We start from the raw sequence: 23,750 nt of genomic DNA on the forward strand, positions 1-23,750 counted from the left end.
GGTTCAGATCCTGAAGGAATAGAGATAAGACACTTTTTGCCTTTGAAGACGCTGCCTTTTTTCCAAAGAGGAAATGGACTCTAGGATATGGCTGTTGCTGAGCTTCTGTTTTACAAATGAGAACTTTTTGTTTGTTTGTTTCCTGGACCACCAGTGAGACCATCAGCCTGAGCCTTAGGGCCAGGAAAAACCTATTTACAATTCCACTCCCCTTTGTCTTTTCTTTTTTTTTTTTAATTTAAGATTTATTTATTTGAGAGAGAGAAAGAGAGAGAGCAAAATGAGAAGGAGAGAGAGAGAGGGAGAGAGAAATCATGTGAGCACACAAATGGGGCAGAGGGGCAGAAGGTGACAGAAAAGCAGAACCCTAGAATCATGACCTGAACCTAAGGTGCCTCTCCAGTCCCCCTTAAGTAAGAATGCTTTTAAAAGTTATCTGCCAAATGTGCCTCAGTATTTCACTTCAAAAAATGAAAATAATAATACCAACTCAAATTACTATTATGGAAATTAAATCAGATAACCGATGTAAAATGTTTAGTTTGGGGACTGACTCTTGATAAATGCTCAATAAATATAACTTCGCTTTCTCTCTTCCTATTTACCCTATCTTCCTATTTACCTAAGGGACAACAGGCCAATCATCCTAAAATTGCTATTTTTTTTTTTAATTGGACCATGATTGATTTTTTTCAAATCTTAAATTTTTTTCTTTATCTCATCACCCAACAAATGATAAGAGCGTTGCTTTTTTAAAGGCCAGCAGCTTGGGGCTGAATTTGTATTAAAGATGAAAAAATAAATAAATTCAATTTGTAAATATTTACTTGTCAATATATGCTCTCCTTTTCAATTTAGTGAAACAAATGTTAAAATTTTATGAGAAAACCAAGTTGTGCATGGCATTTTTGCCTTTAACAGCATGGATCTTTTTAAAAAATCAGTATTTCTTCTATATTTATTTCTCATTTAATTTCTCAAAATTTCCTCAGTTTTAGAATTTGAAGAACTTTCTATTTCTGCATGGATCCTGAAAGGTCTATGACTATGGTTTCCAGGTGTGATTTCTTTTCTTTCTTTTTTTTTCTTTCTTTCTTTTTTTTAGTGGGCTCCACACACAGTATGGAGCTCAACACAGGGTTTTTAACTCATGACCCTTAGATCAAGACCAGAGTTGGGAAACTAAACTGACTGAGCTACCCAAGCACCTCTCCAGTTGCAATCTTGATTCTTAACTAAATGATCATTCATATAATCATTCACCATGCACTTGGTAAATGTTTACTGGATACTTGTTATATGCTAAAAACTTCCAGAAGTGAAGGGGATATAGCATTTAGTATGTCAGATTCAGTCCCTGTACTCTCAAAGCTTATATATTAGAGAGACAGGTGTTCAATATGTAACACAGACATAACAATAGACAATGAGTGAGAAGATACAGGAAACTAAGACACAGAGAACTAAGGGAATATAAAGAAAGGAACCTAATCTTAGGACCAGGGAAGTAATTTCTGAACTAGCAATGTTCAAAGCAAGACTATCACAAAGGAACAGGAGTTAGTGAGATAAGTATTACACCAAACCACATCCACAGATCCATACTGGAAAAACTTTGCCTACCATTGCTGTACTTTTAAAAACAAAATAAAACTGGGCATTCTGGGAAGTCACTTTTGGCAATGAAGATCAACATGAAGACCACAGTGATACAGAATATTCACATGCACTCCACCTCTCAAAACTGCATCCAGGATGATGGTACAACTGAACAGCATCTTGTAGAAGGTATGGTCCCTATCATTTTAAAAAGAGATGCATCATCTTGAATATTTAGTAAATATTGGGAGTATTCTCAGAAGGATATAAAATAAGTTTTCAGCGACCTATTAAAATCACTCGTTTAATGGACTTCTAAGTATTATTCAGTTTTTTTATTAAGTGAAGTTATTCAATGGGACATTATACATTTAGGGAAAAAAAAATCTTCTAAAGCCATTCTCCAAAAAGTACCTCATGAATAACATAAAAGCAACAGACAGCATCTCATTACAAAATAATAGAACTTTTTTTTAAATTGAATTGTAGTTGACAGATGGAGGGGTACAACATTTTTATGTATTACAAAGTGGTCACCATGATAAATCTAGCTACCATTTGTCACCAAAGTTGTTAATATATCATTGACTATATTCACTATGCTGTACATTATATTCCTGTGACTTATTTATTTTATAACTGGAAATTTGTACCTTTTAATACCCATAACCTATTTTACCTCACCCCTAACCCCCTCTCCTCTGGCAGACACTGGATTATTCTTTGTTCCTAGAAATGTGTTTCTCTTTTGTTTTGTTTTTTTAGATTACATATATAAGTGAAATCAGGTGGTATCTGCCTTTCTCTGACTTACTATACTTCGCATAATACCTTCTCTTATTATCCATGTTGTTACACATGGCAAGATTTCATTCTTTTTTATGGCTGAAGAATACTCCATTAGAACATTCTTCATGTGTATATATGTATATATGTTTGTGTGCATGCGTGCATGTGTGTGTGTGTGTGTGTGTGTGTGTATCTTCTTTACCTACTTACCCATCAATGGATACAAAGGATGCTTCCATGGGTTGGCTATTGTAAAGACATGTTACAATGAACTCAGGGTGCACACATATTTTTAATTAGTATTTTTGGGGTGTCTGGGTGGCTCAGTGGGTTAGAGCCTCTGCCTTCAGCTCAGGTCATGAACCCAGGGTTCTGGGATCAAGCCCTGCATCAGGCTCTCTGCTCAGCAGGGAGCCTGCTTCATCCTCTCTCTCTGTCTGCCTCTCTTCCTCCTTGTGATCTCTCTCTCTGTTAAATAAATAAAATCTTTAATTAGTATTTTCATTTTCTTCAGATAAATATCTAGAAGTGGAATTTTTAGATCATATAATAGTTGTAATTGTATTTTTTCGAGGAGCCTCCATATTGTTTTCCACAGTGGCTGTACCAGTTTACATTCCCTCCAATAATACATGAGGGTTCCTTCTTATCCACGTCCTTGCCAGCATTTGGTATTTTTTGTCTTTTTGATAATAGTCATCCTGACAGGTGTGAGATGGTATCTCATTGTGTTTTGTTTTGGTTTGGTTTTTTAAAGATCTTATTTCTTTATTTGAAAGAGAGAGATCACAGGCATATACATGCACTCAGGGAGGGTGGGAGGGACAGAAGGAGAGGGAGAAAGAGAATCTGAAGCAGACTCCACATTAAGCACAGAGTCTGACATGGGCCTCTAGCCCACAACCCCAAGATCATGACCTGGGCCCAAATCAAGAATCAGACACTCAACTGATGAGTCACCTAGAAGTCTCTTTTCTTTTCATTTTTAATTGGATTGTTGGTTTAAATACATCTCTATATCTCTGTTTATCTACCTATCTATGCATCTATCTTGAGTTCTGTAAGTTCCTCATACATTTTGCATATTAACCCCTTATCAAATATAGCATTTGCAAATATCTTTTCCCATTCAGTAGATTTCCTTCTCATTTTATTGATGATTTCCTTTACTGTGCAAAAGATTTTAGTTTGATGTAGTCTCTTTGGTTAATTGTTGCTTTTTGTTGTTCTTGCCTGAGAACACATATCAAAAAAACAACTGCAAAAACCTATCTCAAAGAGCTTACTGCCTATGTTTTCTTTTAGGAGTTCTATGATTTCTAACTTTACATTTAAATATTTAAGCCTATAATGGTAGAACTATTAAAGTGCATATTTGTTTAAAACTTACTGAACATCTATTTTATATAAGGAACTTCTACTCTGAATTATTTTATTAGATCCCCTTATTCTCAAAACAATCTATAAAGTGGGATTTTTACCCTTTTTGTAAACATAAGGAAATGAAGCTTAGAGGATAGCAATAAATTAAGCAATAAATAAAGCAAGCTCACAAAGCAAATTAAACAGTAGAAAATGGACAAACACATCAGCCCATTATTTCTGACCCTCTCTCAATAACAAACATTGATTAAGTCTGCAATGACTTAGTGGGGCCTACATTATTGGTGTTTAAATTGGGATTCCAGATACCATTCACCACAATGAGGATCAATCCTTCACCAAATGCTACTGCATTTGAAAACTACTCCTTGGCAACTGCCTCTAGAGAATTAGGATATCTTAGAGGAAAGAAACAGTTTTGGAAGACACATAATCAAATATGGTCCATCTGCCTAAACTCTTGACATTTCATGTCCCTCAGGATTAAATATAAAAGGTATGTAACTAATGTATATTAAAAGTATGTTTAAAAAAAACAAAACTGGAAAATCTGATCTTGTGTCACCACCCACCTATTTTAAAATTCTGTATGTCTAAGGGTAAAGTAAAACACTTTTAGCACCCTGCTATCTTTCTCCCCTAACCCAGACACAAGTACATGAACACACAAAATATACATATTTTTGACCAACTTAAACGACATCTCAGCTTTAACACCACTTTGTCTAATAAGTCTATTCTGTCATTCCAAGTAAGAATTTATTCCTGTCTTGGACACTCCCTGAGGTGCTTTTATTTAGCCTTTCTACCCTTGTATTTAATTGTATGTTTACAGATCTATCTTCCCCACTGAACTGCAACATGTGAACAGCAATGAATCTTAGTTTTTTGTTGCCTTAAGTATTTATAAGTTGGGGAAGGACCCTGATAAAAATAATCTAAAATTACCAAGAGAAAATCAAGTGCACCTGTTAATCTTTACTTAAAATGAGGAAATAAGGGTGCCTGGGTGGCTCAGGTCATGATCCCAGGGTCCTGGGATTGAGGCCCACGTGGGGCTCTCTGCTCAGCAGGGACCTGCTTCCTCCTCTCTGTCTGCCTGCCTCTCTGCCTACTTGTGATCTCTGCCTGTCAAATAAATAAATAAATAAAATCTTTTTTAAAAATGAGGAAATAAATCACACACAAATATTGAAAGCTAAAAAATAGCACAAACATCCCATTCACAGAAAAATAACATTATAGTTTTATGAATTAATAGTCTAACATCTCTATATATATACAGAGGTGTGTATGTGCATGTGTGCATATATGTACATACAATACACACATACACACTCACCCCCAAACATCTGGGTCTGACTAATTTAAACCTAATTTTTCCTCTACCATCCACATTCTTCTAGTGCGCAGCTCCCTGGCACCTTTATTTTATATTGTGTAAATAATTTATGGACATGCACCTTTTGATCATGGAACCCAGCGAGGTAGCACAATGGACAGCAGGATTTCTACATACTATGCCTAACCTGGGGTGACTAGTCCTAAATTAATATACCTATAGCATTATCTGTGAACCACATGCATCTGTGCTACTACATCCAAACTACATATATGTAGTATGTATGTTTTTAATCTATCCATCTACTACTCAATGACAATTTTCCTTAGCTGGATCTCCAAACTGCCCTGACAACTCAAATGCCACTCCTGAGAAAAAGTATGTAGTAGGAAAATTGAGTGTAGAGAGATGTAGGTTCTATCAGTGCATTTAAAATAGATTGATTTTAGGGGCACCTGGGTGGCTCAGTGGGTTAAGCCTCTGCCTTCGGCTCAGGTCATGATCTCAGGGTCCTGGGATCCAGCCCCACACATCGGGCTCTCTGCACAGTGGGGAGCCTGCTTCCCCCTCTCTCTCTGCCTGCTTCTCTGCCTACTTGTGATCTTTCTCTAAAAAAAATTAAAAAATAAAAAAAAATAGATTGATTTTGCAAACCCTACAAAATATGTGACCATGTGAACACACTACCAAAGCCAGGGCTTTGAAAGGGCCTGCGTATATGCTTAAACTTCTCATTATGCTTACAACAAATCCACTTCTGAATATGAAAGAACTAGGATGTGCCTTTTGTCGCTTTTGAATCCCTTATTCCTAGTCCTGTGCATGACACAGAGTAAGCCCTCAAAATATATTTATTAAATGAATGATTCAAATTTAATCATGATAGTTTTTAGTCACATCTTTGTAACCCATGAGTTGCTTTGTGAAACAGTTAAAAATAAAAATGGGGTGGGAACAGCTCACATTATTAGTGATGCTATGTCCAGTTTAAAAAACAGCAATAAAATTCATCTGGTGCTGTTATTACTACTATTATCATAAATATTGTAATTCTACCCCTGTGTATTCTTAAGGTACTTCTTTCCTTTCTAGATTAAGAGGGAGTGGAGAACTTAGCTGTTGAAATACTTTTTCACAAAGAATTTATTAACATCAGAGACATGAGACAAAAGGTCATGAAAGGTAAATTAAGTTCAAGAGACTTCTGTCTACCAGAGAATGGATAAACTGTGACATGCCCATAGAATGCAATAACTACACCAGAAATAAAAAGGAATAAACTACTAATCTACGCTGCAATACAGATAAGTCTTCAAATAATTATGTTGAGTGAGATAAGCCAGACAACATGCTATATGATTCCATTTATATAAAATTATTGAAAATGGAAATGAATTATGACAGATAGCACATTAGGAGTTGTGAGGAGGGGACACCAAGGCATGGGAAGAAAAAATAATCAAGAGACAATAGGAAAGTTTTGGGGGTGATGCATATGCTCATATCTTAATAATAGTGATTGTTTCATGGATATATACATATGTCAAAACTATAAAATTATATATTTTATATATGTACAGTTTACTACATATCAATTAGACATCAATAAAGGTGTTTAAAAAAATCAAAGGAACACACATTTATTGTTGTGTTTCCAAAATAAATTAATCATCATTACATACCATAGGCCCTTGAGAGGGTAGACCCAGATATGTCCCTTAGGTGTCCTCATTTGCCCAGATTTGTATGTCTGTTTATATAAATCTTTACAGTGATTCACCAATTCCTGAGCCTCCTCAAAGATTTATAAAGGGTAATATTTAGTAGAACATCCTTATCAGCATTTCTAAAGAATTCCTATTTCTAGAGTGTGCTCAAGGCCAAGAGGGATTTGACAAAGCAAATAATAGCCTATGTAATGAAAGACAAATTCTTACTCTAAAACAAATGCACAGCATTCTAAGACAAATAGATAGATACAGTTCCATTATATTAAAGCAACCCTTTTGCACATATGACACAAGGTCATTTTAAGTGAAGAAACACTTGCTTTTTAGAAAACCAAACTTAATATTGGATTCATGCTAAGGACATTCCAACTACTTATTAAGTACTGTGATATCTGCACCAGAAACTTCTGCAAAATTGACTTTACCTTTTAAGGAGAGGACTCTCCTTAAGAGAGGGGTCTCCTCTGCCTCATTTCTACTCCATGTAAAATGTTTCTTGAATGATTATACAAAGAAATGTTATTGAATATGAAACAACACTAAAATTAATACACCTTGGTTTATTTATTTTAACTAATTTCCTTCCTGGAAAAAATATTAAAATAAAATTTCAAGATAACAGGAGACAGTCATGACCAAGACAGGCAAGTTATATATCCTCCAATAGCTACTTGTATCTATATAATACTTGTTCCAATGTTCCAATAATCCCAGGCCATTGGTAAGAAAGGTATCAATCTTCACATTTCATTTTAAAAATAAAAGTCTCCCATAAATTCACATTTTAATTGACTTCAATTTTTAAAAAATAGAGGAAGTCCTCCTTCAGTCTTTCCTGTTCCCTCTCCTTTTATGGTGGGCTCTTCTGCACCTTTAGTTTTTCCTATGTTCATACAGACAGGTGTAGACATTGGGGTGTTTCAATTCCTACGTCACTCTTGACTTTTTACTGCTCTCCCAACACACTGTAGTTTTAAGGACTACTCTGGGTCTTTGCTTAAATATTGGTTTCAGTTCTTATAATACTGTGTTCCTACTGATAAATTACCACTTTTCTATGGATTTTCTGATCCCCTCCTTTGCAGATTTAATTACTTATCCTAAAGACTGGTATTAATAGCTCTTAATATATACTGTTTTCCTTGACCTTTAAACACAATTTTTCTAAATGAAAATACTATTGTATAATAGGTATTCTTTACATATATTTTTCTCTTCAACTAGACTGTGAACTACTACATGGTGGACTAAATATGATCAAAATTATTAATAATTTCCTGGAGAAAGACAGACCTGGTATGAATGCTATCTCTGTCTGACACATCTAGGAATCTGGTTTTGGACAAGTTACTTTCTAGAAGTCATCTTACTTTTTTCATATATGAAATAGAAATCATGACACCTAGCTTGGTGGACTATGTTCAAGAAGATATAATGAAATACTGTATGTAAAGCATGGCTGGTATATAATATATGTTCAATAAATGATAACTAATGTCAATGCTGTTTTATTGCTCTTATTGCTTTTGCAGTGACAGCTGACACCCAGAAAATCAAAATGTGTTTTTGAAGAGCTTCCAGTTACTCTCCAGGTGGTAACTCCTTGCAGATTTTCAGGCAGAAGTATATTACAGAGATCATGGGACACTATTCCTCAAAGCAAACTGACCGTCCCAAACATATTGGTGTGATGTGACAGAGGTTGCTATAGTGCAAATGAAGAGAAGTGCAGCCACAAAAGCCATCTGGGGTCTTCTGACGCATCAAGCCCATAGGAGGTAATGAAAACATACATCACCCGTTAACCTTTTAGGCCACTGGACTATTGAACATAACAGGAGCATAATGGCTTTCCTGATGTGTCAGAAATTCCCCACTCCTGTCTACAGGTAGTTCATCAAATTGCTCCATGCTTACTGCTTCAATCTGCATTCAGTTTTAATATGCCCTATAAGCCTAAATCTTTTCTCCCGAAACCTTCAAGACCCCAGGAAATTATTGTGCCTGAATGCCATACTCACTAAGTGACAAAGGCCCTGAACGTTGAAAATCAAGCCTGCTACACTACAGAAATAAAAAGGAGAGAAGTCACGTTAAAAATAAACAGTTTCAAAGATTTCATGAAAAAAAGTCAATGCAATTTGCAACTTCATTTGTTCTACTGACAAGCTGATAAAATGTTGGTGGTACAAATGCATCAGGAAATTTGACACAAATTCAAAGTGACTACACATTCCATTATCCCAAACTCCCTTGGTAATGGAAAATGACTGTTAAAGACAGCTTCTAATATGTCTTAGACGTATAAGGCTGTCTATGGGAAATAATACCCTTGATTATCAGGAAAGATAAACATTCGAAAGGAGGCAAGGGCTGCCATGATTCTGTGATCCAAGCCTCACTATTCTGATTATTGGCTGCACAAACAATTTCATTAAGAGATACTAAAATATACAAAGAAAACTGTTATCAATGAAACATATTTAATAATCGGGATCTAGAAATAACTCATGAGTCATTAACAGGAAAGCCAATGTAGTAAGTCAAAAATTAAAGCTTGCTAAGGTATTTATTGCAATTTTTCTAAAAGAGTGTTAACATATATTTAAATGGCATTCTATTCATGGAAAATGGTTATTTAAAAGATATTTAAAATATGGCACACAAAATCAAGTTTTCTCTAGAAACTTTTGAAATTAAAGTATAATTAGAATCTAGAACATGGTCTTTTAAGCTTACTTCATTTTTTAAATAATGTGGCTTTGTTAACATTAGTATGTTTTATCTTATGCAAAAAAAATGATTATACAATCAAAGAGTCTAGACTCTTAGGAGTTAGAGAAGATACAAGGATACAAAATGTTTATGCTAATACAGTAACATTATATCAGAGTACTTATTTTCTTTCTCTTATAGGGAAAACTGGTCTTACAGAAATTAAGGGCTCTTCCCAAAGCCACCCAACTAATAAGTGACAAAGATGGGGTTTGAATTTACGTATGCCTCACTTGAGAGACTCAACTATTTTCTCCTATGCCATTTCTTCTAACAAAGTCTAATCCTGTATTTTATTTAATTCTGAATATTTCTACTTTATATAATCCTTCATAATCATTTATTAATTCAAAGACCATCTTCCAATTCATCAATTTAAAAAAACCACTCAATTCATTTAAAAATATTTACTGAAAATTTACTAGTTCCTAAGTATATGCTTATTAGTAGCCATTCACCAAATGCCATAATATAACAACACTAATCATTCGAACAACTTCAATCACAAGTAAAAACAACTCAACCCAATGGGATGCCGAGATGACTCAGTAAGTTAAGTGCTGGCCTTAGGCTCTGGTCACAATCCCAGGGTCCTGGGATCGAGTCCTGCACTGGGCTCCTTGCTCAGAGGGGAGCCTGCTTCTCCCTCTCCCCTCTGCAGCTCCCCCTGCTTGTGTTCTCTCCCTCTAGGGCAAATAAATAAATAAAATCTAAAGAAAGAAAGAAAGAAACTCAACCCAAACTAACTCAAACAGCACATAGAGGTTTAATGGCAGGTCACTGGCGATGTTTCCCTAAGTAAAGGAAGAACTGCAGGAGCCAGAGCATCTTTGGGTTTCTAAGAGATAAGGCTTGAGCCTTTTCTCACCGTGACTCTCTATCTCTCACCACTACTTCTTTTCAGAAGTTGGCTTCATCTGTTCAGCCTTCCCCATGTGATGACAGACATGGTCTCTATAGGTATGAAGTCACATCATGACAGTCTGAAAGGTGACAAAGTTCCCTGCAGCTTAGCATGTAAAAACATCAGTGAAGGGGGTGCCTGGGTGGCACAGTTGGTTAAGTGACTGACTCTTGGTTTCAGCTCAGGTCTAATTTGAGGGTCATGAGATCAAGCCCCATGTTGGGTTCTGATGCTCAGTGCAGAGTCTTGGATTTCTCTTTCCCTCTCTCTCTGCACCCTGACCCCTGCTGTCTCTGTCTCAAAGAAAGAAATAAAATCTTCAAAAATAAATAAATAAATAAACAACAAACAAATACGTAGTAAAAACATCAGGGAAGGATTTAAATGGCCAGCTAAGTTCACATAAAGATCCATTACCAATCAGGCCAGGGTGATGAAACATTATGGTTATAACCCCACCTCTATCATCTAGAAAATGGATATTTTGGTTGGGAGTTCCATAAGAATTACAGGATTTCAGTGGAAGAAAAACAGTTTCCTAAAGAAATAGGCCAGGGAACTGTTACAAGTAGATGATCAGGAAAGCAAACTGGGTGATCAGAATTGACAGACATCAGCAATATATACTAGCTAACATTTGTTGAACATGTACTACATGACTGGTATTAGTCTGAACATACTAAATGTATTATATTATTTCATCTTCACAATAATCATAATAAATAGGTTATATTTTTATCTCCAATAAAGATTAACAAATTAAGGCTTAGAGAAATTAAATAAATTGCTCAGGGAGGTATGGCCAGTAGCTAGAAAGGTTGGATGGAACATAATGTCTGATGTAGCTCTTACAACCATTCTGTACCACCTCCAAGTTGGCAACTGCTGTTCTTTTTTATCCATTGTTACACACAGCATGATTTGTAGGTCCTGGGTATCCTTCTTTGTGAATAGTTTAGTATGTTAATGTCACTAAAATATATTTCAAAGCAAACTGCATGTATCAGATGTATCTATAAAACAGGAAAATGAGTAGGAATATCATACTCATAATTTCGATCTTTGTTATTTTAGTGAAGCCACTGGATTAATTTAAAACAAACAGCAACATCAACATGGGTAATCATCTTTATACTTGGGCCAAATATAATGTTTCAAACCCTTTCCTATAGACTGCTGCCAAAGCAGGTATTTGTCTCTTTTCAAAATTAAACACTTGATAGTTTCTACCTTTAACCTCTATGCTGAGTTTGTATGTATTCATCCCTGGGTTGAATTTCTTTCTTTTGACCTTGTTCACCAACCCCACCAGCAAATGTTATGCTGAGACACCTCTCTTTCATCCATGGTACTGATGTTATCATACTACTTACCACAATAAAGACCATACATTATCTATCTGATCTTGTTTTTTAATGTTTGCTATTCCATTAGATAATAAGCTTTCTGAGTCAGGGGTTGTGTCTACTCTACTCATCATTGAATGCTCAGTGGCTAGCCAAGTGTTTGGTAGGTAAAAGAGTCAACCAACAGGTAATCTTGAATGAATAAATGAATGAATCTACCAATATTTTAATATATACAGCACATATTTTGTCTAATCTGAAGTCAAATTCTGTTGTTATTATTGTTGTTTCATTTGATATTTAAGGTCAAGATAAAATCTCTTAGGACTAATATGACGTTTTCCTACTTTCAGCTTATTTGTCAGATGGAAACATACTGAGATTTATTCATACCACCCTGTCCTTGCTCACACTGTTTCCTTGGCTTACACTGCCCAACTTTTGCTTTCCTGCAGGGTAAATTCCTAGTCTCCATTCTAGAATTTTTCTATCACCACATCATCTATAAATCTGTTTTGACCTCCCTATGGTAGTTTCTTCTCCACTCATGTTTCTATGGTGCAATTCTATTAATGCTCTTATCATCTGACACTGTTATAAGTTTAAATGCTCATATCTTGGAGAATGGATGCTGTCTCTGAACATGACTTCATATTCCTGGAAACTAACAGAATACTTGGAACATAGTGCTATTTTCATGTTCATCATTTTTGATCAATAGAACCTTATTTCTTGTGGAATTCATCTAAAAACTCTCTACCAGTGGCCTTACCAGAGAACCACATTCTGAGTATAGCAATAACTCTGATGCTGATGGGATTTAGCTGTTTGGGAGCTGAAAATACACAACTCCTAAGAAAAAGCCAGTTTGCTAAAGTAAAGGCAAAACTGTCCAAGAACGAAAGGATTGGGGGCGGGGGGAGAAGAGGGTAAGAATTATTAAAGGTATGACAAAGGAAGTTAAAACTCAAGATAGGAGTATGTATTTTTTCAATATTGTGCAAATGTTCCCAACCAAAACTTACATTCTGGGTGTGAATTTCCCTGGCCAATAAACTACTCACCTTATATTTTACTTCTATCTTTTCCAGATTTTCAATACCATCTATCCTTCTCTCACCTGCCTAGGCTCTTATTTGGCATCCAATGTATCACATTACTCCCATGACAAAATGACTTTGTAAAACAGGACATGTAAGAAAAGTATTTTACTAATGAAAGATCACACTGAAATGAACAATAAAGTATAAAACACAATGACTTATGCTTAGGGAGGCAGCCAGAGAATCACACTGGAATCACGCCAGAATCACACTGATTAAGGTTCAAATTCTGACTGCCATTTACTGGTTGTGAAAATTGTTTATTAACTCTCTGAGCTCCAGTTTCCTCTTCTATATGACTGGATAATACCTACTCCGTATGGTGATTGAGAAGAAGAAATAAAATAACTACAGAACAACTGATGAATACATGCTCAGTAAGTGTGTTCTGAATTGAGTTGAATTAAAAGAAATTTGTATGACCTTACATATTTATCTCAACCCATTCAAGTAATATCCCATTTAAAAATGTTAAGGAAATTAAATTTAAATAATTGAATTAACCTTTCCAAGGTTTCCAAGTTAATAACTGGTACAATGAGGATGAAAATGCAGGAAGAAAAAAGAAAAAATGTACTTAAAGGGATTTACTGTAACAATTACCACGTCAGAAAGACTCTTAAGCATATAGACAATAATACAGTATGATATATGAGAAAAATACTTACAATATTTACTCTGTAAATAGTGATTAATAATAAATTAATAAACATTTGCCAAATAATGAATCATACTTGATTTCAAGCAGGGAATGACTAATTCTTATCTGTTCCGTCACTTCTGTTAAAACAAATACATGGTTATGCTCAAGTGATATCATCTCTGATATAGAAGTTTGAAGATCTAAGAGCTATTATTGTGTGCAAGGTGCTAATACATCTTTTTGGAATTTCAGGGCATCTTCTGGAGGAGAAACTTGATGGAGCTTTGTAAATAATCCTAAATTTAGAGAAAAATAATTTTTTAAAAAGATAACCTCAGGTTAATGAGACAGGGGTTTCAAGATCCCATTCCACCCCAAAGCAGGCTTTCCCCAACTCATTAGCAAGCCAAAGTTTTCAGGGCAGTTTAAACTTGATTCTAGAAAATGAAATCCATCAGCAGCAGTTATTTCGAAGTATTAACAGAAGCCTGGGTATTTCTGGAGCTCTGCTCCTGGAAGCATGTACAAATTCTGAGCTCTTTTCCTTCACCCTCCACTTGCAGGTAAGGGAAGCCTGAGGCATTTTTCAATGAAGCCGCTCTGGGCAAACCCTAAGGGTCTTCCTGCTGTCTGTACCTAACCAAGGGAGTTGAGTAGGAGGTAGTGAAACTGGAGAAGATAAAAAGTGGCACTACTGAAGGCTCCCTTTAACTCTCCAAGTATGTAGCACCCAGTAAACAACAATCAGAACACACATACCCTCTTGCCAGTGCCTATGATCCACTGGTCAAACACTGGTGACCCCTGATTGGACTTAGCAGCCTGGAAAATCGCACCAGAGGCAGAGTTAGTCAGGTGACCTTCATGAGTGTCCAAGTCAGAATTTTCCAGAGTCAAGCCTACAATCACATCTCCCATTTAATATTGCTGCCTCTCAGAACAAAATAAAATAAATGACATTTGAGACAAGTTGTTCATTTCCAATCACCTACTCTTTTCGGTACCTCTTACAGGTAAAGCCAAACTCCAGTTTTCATAAACAACCAACTCAGTACTCATCTGGACAAGTGTGGTACCCAGGAAAAACGAAAGATCTCCAGACTGTGCTCCTAGTAGCTATGCTAATCTGGAGAAGACAGCATATTGTTATTAAAGAGTAAAGATAAGGCATGTAAAGTATCTAGCTAGTAGAACAATGTCTGATGCACCACTAGCATTTAATAACAATAGAATGTATAAGGTATTCCTTTTGCTACATATTCGTTCCTTTGCTCATTTATTTCTTTGCTCATTTTGGTGACTTGCCCTTTCAACGTCCAGGCAGAGAGGATTCTGTTACTCCTTTCAAGTGTAACTACTGCAAATGTGTTCTTGGCTTAGCCTCTTCCCAGATGCTGAACTGTCTAGAAACCCAGCTTCCAGGTGTATCCCTTTACCCATACTACCCATACATCATCCCCCTTCCCTGGCTCTCCCTCTACTATGTAGATGCATGCACATATCCCTCTGCATCTCACTTTCCAATCTCATGGCCCTTTAATTTTAAGAACCTGAAGATGCTCAAACAGAAATCATCTCACCATATATTAACGGTAATGATTTCTGTTTGACCATCAAATGAGCCTATTTTTAATTAAAATGTAAAGCCTGACAAACTCTAAAAATATGTACTGGAGGGACGCCTGGGTGGCTCAGTTGGTTAACCGGCTGCTTTGGACTCAGGTCATGATCCCAGAGTCCTGGGATCGAGTCTCCCATTGGGCTCCCTGCTCAGGGGGAAGCCTGATTCTCTCTCTGCCTCTGCCTGCCATTCTGCCTGCTTGTGCTCTCTCTCTCTCTGACAAATAAATAAATAAAAATCTTTAAATAAATAAATAAATGCTGCATTAAAAAAATTTAAAAATATGTACTGCAGACAAGAAAAAGAGTACATTATTAAGATTGGCAAATTAAAAACAAACAAACCTCTGCAACTTAAAAAAAAGTTATCAGAATTTATGTCAGAAGAAAGAAAGTTTTTTTTATGGAATCCTGAGTTAGAATCCTGGCTCTTCCATTTTCAAGTTAAGAGACAGAGCAGACAAGTCAGGTCAGTTCATTTCTCCCAGCTGATGTTCCCTCCTCTGTGAAGTGAGGTTAATAAATATTTCCTTTCCAGGCTAGAGGTCAGGAGTTATTTATAAAGACATACCAAAGACTAACACTTACATTCATGAACACTTAGTATGTATCAGCATGTTAAAGCATTTTCCATGATACATGATACCTTATATAAAAAAGAATATTTACGTCCCCATTTAACATAGGAAAAACCAAGGCTGTATTACTATTTTATATAATTACAAGTACAAATCACTTTTTAACCAAAGCACGACCTGTAATGTCATTTATTAATTATTATTATCACTTCAAAAAGTAAGTGAACATAAGATTTACAAAGATCCATGTTTGGTTTCTCTCAAGGAAATGAAGTTGTCATTCTGTGCCCACCCTTTCCCTCCACTGCCAGGCTTTGCAGGTGTACCGTCTGTACTTGCATACTCCACTTATGTGTGACTCTTCCTTCCTTATGCTCCTGCAATCTTCATCCCATCCCCACACCTCCTTGAATCAGGATGAAAAGGGAAATAATGCTTCTACTAAAACAATAAGGGGGCCAGAGTTGCATCATTTCTTAATTAATTGGACAGTGCCTGTCTTTCTCCTCTCCTAATTACATGTTTCTCTTTTCATTTCCTACTTGTGATGAGAATCTACACTCTTAAATAAAATCAATATAAGATTTGAGTTGACTGGGTATCAACTTTACTTTAAGGGAAAATGACATTAGTTCACTACACCACCTCAAAAAAGAACTTCAGGGTTACGAGGATTAAGTTAGCTTATTCTTGATTTACTCCACACATCTTTATTGAGCAATGCTAAGTACTAGGCATAAATCAGTCAATACGAGAAACGTGCTTTCTGTTCTCATGGGACCACACTAGCAGAGGAGACAGACCTTGTCTGCCATTGATAAGTGGGGATGGAAAGTGTGTATCTGTGTCTTATTTCACTTGATAGTACTGCATAGTAGTAGTTATGGTTGTTACAATAATGTCTCATCTTTATTGGTGCTTATTATATGCCAGGCATTGTTCTGCAGACCTTGCAGGTATGAACTCTTTTAACAACTGTTCTAAACTGCAAGACTGGTCATGTCACTTTCCGATTTCAGTGGTTCTTGGCAGATCCACATTAATGGGTAAACCAGCTGGGCATATGACGGACATTAGAATATCCACAGGGCCACTAAAACATCACTGGAAGTAAAACTTGATGGGGAAAGTCATATTTATCAGAACTCTTTTTAAGGAGAAGACAAAAAATTGTTGGAAAAAGTAGTTTATATGGCTGCTGGGCATGGAGGGTAAAAATCTTCAGCAGCGAGGCTTAAGCCTTTTTTTTTTTTTTTTTTAAGATTTTATTTATTTATTTGACAGAGAGAGACCACAAGTAGGCAGAGAGGCAGGCAGAGAGAGTGAGAGGGAAGCAGGCTCCCTTCAGAGCAGAGAGCCGGACATGGGACTCGATCCCAGGACCCTGAGATCATGACCCGAGCCGAAGGCAGCGGCTTAAACCACTGAGCCACCCAGGCGCCCGCAAGGCTTAAGTCTTAAGAGTTACTCTCTAAAAGTGCCTTCAAGAGAGGACGGGTTCTGTTAACTTCCACCTTTGTACGTCTTTGTCAAAAGGCAGTGGGCATGATGAAAACAAAAATGGGTTACTCTCTACATTTGATGAGAGACTGAGTACTGGCAATGTCCCTGGCCAATCTCTCATGCAATCTTCAGAGCTTCCTCCAAACATATGTTGGACAGAACTCAAAAACTGTGATTAAAACAAAGGTGAATTATTGTTCTTCTAAGTCATTTTCATTCTTTAGACATGCCTCAAACTTCATAATTATATCAAATAATTTCTTACTTTACAAATCCTTCCTATTCTGGTGTCTATCTTTCTATCCTTAATTGCTACTACCATCCTGTCTCTGTTTATGTTTGCACACCACTACTATCACTTCACGAATTTCTTTTCTAATTATTTGTTGATCTGACTTCACCATCACATATGAGTTCTGTAAGTACGGTAGTTTGTCTTATTCATCTTGGTACTCCATTGCTAATATCCTGAATAATGTATATAGGTGTAATATATACCAGGAAACAATTTTCTACTGAAGGAAAAATCACAGTAACTTCTTTACTAAGTCATGGCTACTGCATCTAAAAAAACTGTACATACAGGTCAGAAATCCAATACATATTTGTTGAATGTCTATATAATCATCTGATCCCTTGTTCCTCTAAATAATGTTCATTTCCTCTAATAAGGCAAATCATTTTTTTAAACTTTCTTTGGATATTCTTTTTGCTATTCTTGTATTTCAGAACATTCAGAAATGGTTTAGTTTCAAAATTCTGAAGTGTGTTAAAAATGTGTTATTTATAGACTAATTGGCAAAGCCATATAAATGCAATGATAGCAGCTCAATTTCTGGGTAGAGTCTTGTTTGGTTCATCATAATTTGACAAGTTGGCATGCATGAGGTTAATGAGAAAATTCATTCTATTTGACAGAGTAGGCATTTAGGAGAGCAAAAGTCACACTAATAAGGAATTACACATTATACATATTGCATAGTCTTTGTAATTTTTCTTAATATATAATGAATGGTTTGCTTTGCTGAACTCTAGTTAAAAAGAGAAAGAATGGGCAACACCCAGACTTCAAAAGAGAAACAGAATGTCTTAATAACTTCATGTTCAAGGCACAGGTTCAAGGTGATATTCCAGATGGGCAAACATGGACCTTACCACCTGCCTACTGTGGAAGCACACAAGAGAACTGAATTATTTGTCCACATTACTCTGAAAATAATTGTTTACGGTACTCATACCAGGTATATCCCACTAGCACTCATAAACATCCTTCTAAAATAAGCTAACAACTGCAAATACAGGGAAATAACCCTTTTCCTATAGGCAGTGAGTAGAGATCCAAAAACATTCCTGTTATGCCCACCAGAAGGAAAAATTCAACAAAATTTCCTCTCTAAATATTTGTTGGTGCCTACTATATGACAAGCACTGTGCAAGGTGTTAGAGAAACAGCAAAAGGCAGACATAATGTCACTGCCCTCAAGGAGCACACAATCTAATGAGAAGAGCTTACATTCCTGAATGTTCCAGGGTGAGAACCTTTGCCAGTGAGATTTAGCAAGTGAATGTTGTCAAGGAGAGACAAATTTGGTTCTTTCTGAGTATACCGGATGCCCAATTAGTTCTATAAGGATCTCTGTCCTGACATGGGTTATTCCCTAAGAAACCGAAGAGCAGAGACAGTCTCTATGTTAAGCACCAAGGTCTAACCATTTCCCAACCTGGCAAAATTTTATAAGTCTAACTTATTGTGCTTGTCATTAACGGTCTTGCCTGCCACTTCTAGTACCAGAGTGTGGACATACTTGGCAAAAAAAAAATCACATAAAAAACCCAAACAAAACCAAAACAACAAAAAACCCACTGTACACGTAAGGGGCTTGAGATCACTGTATCTAAGTATTTAAATATTAATCAGTAGTAGGCTCAAAAAGGATTGTGGGAGAATGGCTCTTCCCTTTCCATGTGGTGGCAGCCATCAGCTCAAAGGTAAGCCAAGTTAAGCACTTTAGAAGTATATCCAGGAGCTATGGAAGAAGAAGCAGTCTGATGTAATGTGCTTTCTTCTCAGGATGCCCTGCTGGGAATACCACCAGTTTTCTGCCCTCTACAGGACCCCCTGTCTAACCTGGCCCAATAAAGTGTGCAGACTGGGATACCAGGCCAACCAAGGTTATATCATATGTCAGATTCATGTGTGATAAGGTGGCTGCAAATGCCTGGTTCCTAAGGGTGCTACCTACAACAAGCCTGTTCATCACAGTTAACCAGCTAAGGTTTGCCTGAAGCCTTCAGCCTGTTGCAGAGGAGTGAGCTGGACACCACTATGGGGTTCTGAGAGTCTTGAATTCTTATTGAATTGGCAAAGATTCTACCTACAAATTCTTTGAGGTTATCCTCCATGATCCATTCCTTAAAAGTATCAGAAGAAATTCTGACACCTAGTGCATCAGCAAACCAGTCCACAGCACAGAGAGATTCAAGGGCTGAAATCTATACACTGCAAGAATCACCATCTAGCAAAGGGCCACAAATTCCACCACACTATTGGTGGTTCTTGCCAGGCAGCATGGTGAAGACACAATACTCTCCAGCTCCACCATTACCACTAATACAAGAAATGTTTGTAAAATTCTTACTTAATAAACAATTTATGATAGTAAAAAATAAATATCAAGCAATAATAACAATATTTAGCATTTATATTGAGAGTCAACTATTTACAATGTGCCTTCACAGTGCATAATCTTAGTGGCTCTCACCCCTACTTGTGCCTCAGACTTACTTGTATATGGTTGTTAAAATCACCAATACCTAAACCCCAGGCCAGCAGATTCTGATTCATTAGGTCAAGAATGGTATTTTTAAGCAGTTTCATGGATGATATGGAATTGCAGGTAGGACTGAGACCTATAGCTTTATGTCATGTTTTTCCATAATGTTCCTGGGAAACAGGCTTTATTTATACTCCATGTGCATTCACTCCCTTATGCTTAGATTGTTTTTCCTAAGGTACCTTCCATCTACCCAGTCATCACAAAGACAGATCGAAATCATAAATGAGAATCTTGAGCATACCTCTGATTTCACCTTAGTGTGCTACACTTTTTTTTTAAAATCACTGTTGCTTATTTGATTCATCTCCTACTTGCTTGTGAGCTCCTTAAGAGCATGTACTTATTATTATCCATTCATCCTTTTCTCTTAAGAATGCATATATTGGAGCCTCTGGGTGGCACAGTCCTTCGAGCATCCAACTCTTGGTTTCAGCTCAGGTCATGATCTCAGGGTCATGGGATCAAGCCCCGTATCAGGCTCTGTGCTCAGCATGGAGTCTGTTCCGGACTCTCTCCTGCTCCCTCTGCCCCTCCCTTGTGATATCTTACTCTCTAAAATAAATAAATAAATCCTAAAAGAAAGATAATGTATTATATTAGTTGGACGTGATAGCATTAAAATGAACAATAATAATACATTGTGCTTACTATATGCCAGGTGCTGTCTCCTGCATTGTGTAGGTATGAATTGATTTAATCTCCATGCAATCTATATGAAGCAGATGAGGTAAGTACTGCTAACTTTCTCATTTTACAGATGAGGAAACCAGAGTAAAAAGAAAGTTAGAAACCTAAGATCACATTATCTGTTTAATGGAGGCATTAATAGCATGTCCATATCACAGGATGAAGAAAATTCTTTTCATTTCACAGATGAGAAAACTGAAACTCTTGCTATCACACCAGTGTGGACTGTTTATACTGTGGTTTAGATACTTGCTCTTTATTATAATATCTGGAGTTTGGGAGAGTCTCTGGGTTCAGTGTACCCTGCATGTAATACTTCTTCGACACTGTGCTATTCTGTCAAGTGGGGGAGGCAGAAGATACCAGCTGAACCACTGCATGTACCTCCGGCTGAAAACAGATGATTGTTAAGGAGCACTGCCAGCCATCTGTTGACATACTGATTTGCCACTGAAAAAAATGGAGTGCATTTATTCACATTTCCAGATTATTTAAAAATAAGGAGCAATGGGAGTTATTAAGTTGGGCAATCTGAGTTCTAAGTAGCATTTATACACTTTTTTTTTTCTGGATGCCTTCCTTAAAATTAAATTTTTAATAACCTTTAAGCCTTACGGCCTTGGGGGAATAATTTCTTTCACAGTAGTTCAAAGGTTTAATTTCACAGTAAAGCTTTTGAAATATGGTATTATCCCTTTTGTTCTAGAAAATTACTGTTTAAAAAAATCATATTTCAAAGTAATGATTGTAATGAGAAAAAAGATATGAGGCCCAACTTCAAAAGGAAAAAATCATAACCTCGCCTGTGATGTCTTCTAGTGAGCCTTTCCCTCGTGGATTCTAATTTGTAACAGTTCGAAAAGACTCTGGAATTGCACGGTCTTTGCCTGGTAATATAGCCCAGGCTGGCTACAGTCTAACAGTGAGGAGGAAGGGCTGATATAGACATAACAGAAGCCATTAACTTTCTTATATGAGTAAAATGCAGTATGTCTTCAGTCCTGCTATGTGTGTGTTTTCTGTAATGCTATTCCCAAACAATGTTATCTTTATAGTTCTAAAGCCATTTTTGTGGACATTAAAGTTGTATGTGAAGTTGCAGAGCAGGCTGTGGGAACTGAAAAGTGTAGAACAGCCTGAAAGGGATGGAGAAGAGAACCACCTAACGCAGAGCACCCAGCATGTGCGAGACACTATATTCTGGGCTTTACATATGTTTTATCTTTTTTTTTTTTAATTTACTTATTTGAAAGAGAGAGAGAATGAGAGAGAGAGAGAGAGCATGAGAAGGAGGAAGGTCAGAGGGAGAAGCAAACTCCCCACCAAGCAGAAAGCCTGACGAGGGACTCCATCCAGGAACTCCAGGATGATGACATGAGCCAAAGGGAGTTACTTAACCAACTGAGCCACCCACGACCCCTGTTTTATCCTTTTTAATCTTTATAGCAGCTCTCTGAGATAAACAGTATTAGCCCCATTTTACTGATGTTAAGGCTTCAATCTATAAGAGATGATACTGGTCTAATTACCTTAAAAATCAAAGTCAGTCATTACAACCTCTATTCAGAGCTCCTTGGCCTATTTATCACTTTATTAGAGTATTTAAAAGGATTTGTTAAATTGTAAATTCATAAAGACATGAAAAAGTTTAATGAAGAAAGACTCACAGAATAAGAGGTATACCTGCAGGGTAGACTTAAAACCACATGTATCCAGAATTTACAAAACAAACAAACAAAAAAAACTATTAGCTATTAAAGGACTGAAACAAAAGGAAATGTGGGGTAGTAGGGACACCGGATGAGATCTCAAAATGCATGCATGTAATTTCTAGGGCCATAAAATCCGGAACAAATCACTGAAATCCTCTTAGCCTCAATTTCTGCATCTGAGAAATGGGCACAAAAGATGTAAAATGCTTCCCTTAAGTGATAAAATGGATAAGGATGTGAAAAAGCTTTCTGAACTATCAACTCTGATGTTAAGTACACCTATGGCCATTCACTCTGTGGCTCTGTGTATGCATATGTGTGATTATTGGTTTTTCACATGTTTCCAACACAGTATTTACCATAATTCACTGCAATGATCTATTTAAGTATTTTTCCCACAAACATATTTTATGATCTTTAGGGCAGAGATTGTATCCTGTTCATCATTATGATGGGAGAGCAGAGGGTAAGCTGAGGACAGGGCAGGAGCGGACATTCCACAACCCTCACCCCCATGGGATACATGTGACATTCCTGAGGCACTCCAGGTTGTCCTAAAGCTATGGAAAGGAAAAACAAACCTGTTAACCTACAGAGATCACAATCCTGCAATACCCTGAGTCTCCCTCAGTTTGAAAATGTCTTAGAACAAAGCATTTCTATCAATAACCTAGCTTCCAGAAGGAAATGTAGATACAATTAAATATCCTTATAAGTGGCAGCCCATTGATGGATACTTAAAGCAGGCAGAGTGTAATGTTCCTCCAGGAAGTTCCCAACTATCTTCATGTTAATGCCCTGCTAGAGAGAAAAACAACCTTAGCTTGACTTCCTGTGAGTCTTCCTTAACATATGAAAGTTCTTTCAAACCCTCTCTTTTCCTTACCTCCCCTAACCCCACAGTATATAATCAGCCCCAGAGTAACAGTTCTTTCTGTGCACAGGTCCTGTCCCCATGCTTTAATAAACCACCATCTTGCACCAAAGTTATTGCAAGAATTCTTTCTTGGTTGTCAGCTCCCAACCTCACCCCACCAAACACCACCTATATTCTGAAACCACTTCTATTATATTTATTATATATTATATTCTCACCCACCAGCTTAAAATTTAATACTACATTCCTATTTATGCACTCATACACTCATTTGTGGAGGCCGAGAAAAATTTAAGGCCATCCCACGTCAGGTTTAGCCTTA

General features: G+C 36.7%; 1 pseudogene; it reads left to right on the top strand.

Annotated features, from left to right (window-relative positions):
- The first annotated feature begins 1,694 nt into the window (after positions 1-1,694).
- On the top strand, positions 1,695-19,927 carry LOC123948789 (annotated as a pseudogene).
- The last annotated feature ends 3,823 nt before the right edge of the window (positions 19,928-23,750 follow it).

The sequence above is a fragment of the Meles meles genome, chromosome 8, assembly GCF_922984935.1.
Source record: "Meles meles chromosome 8, mMelMel3.1 paternal haplotype, whole genome shotgun sequence".
NCBI classification, from domain to species: domain Eukaryota; kingdom Metazoa; phylum Chordata; class Mammalia; order Carnivora; family Mustelidae; genus Meles; species Meles meles.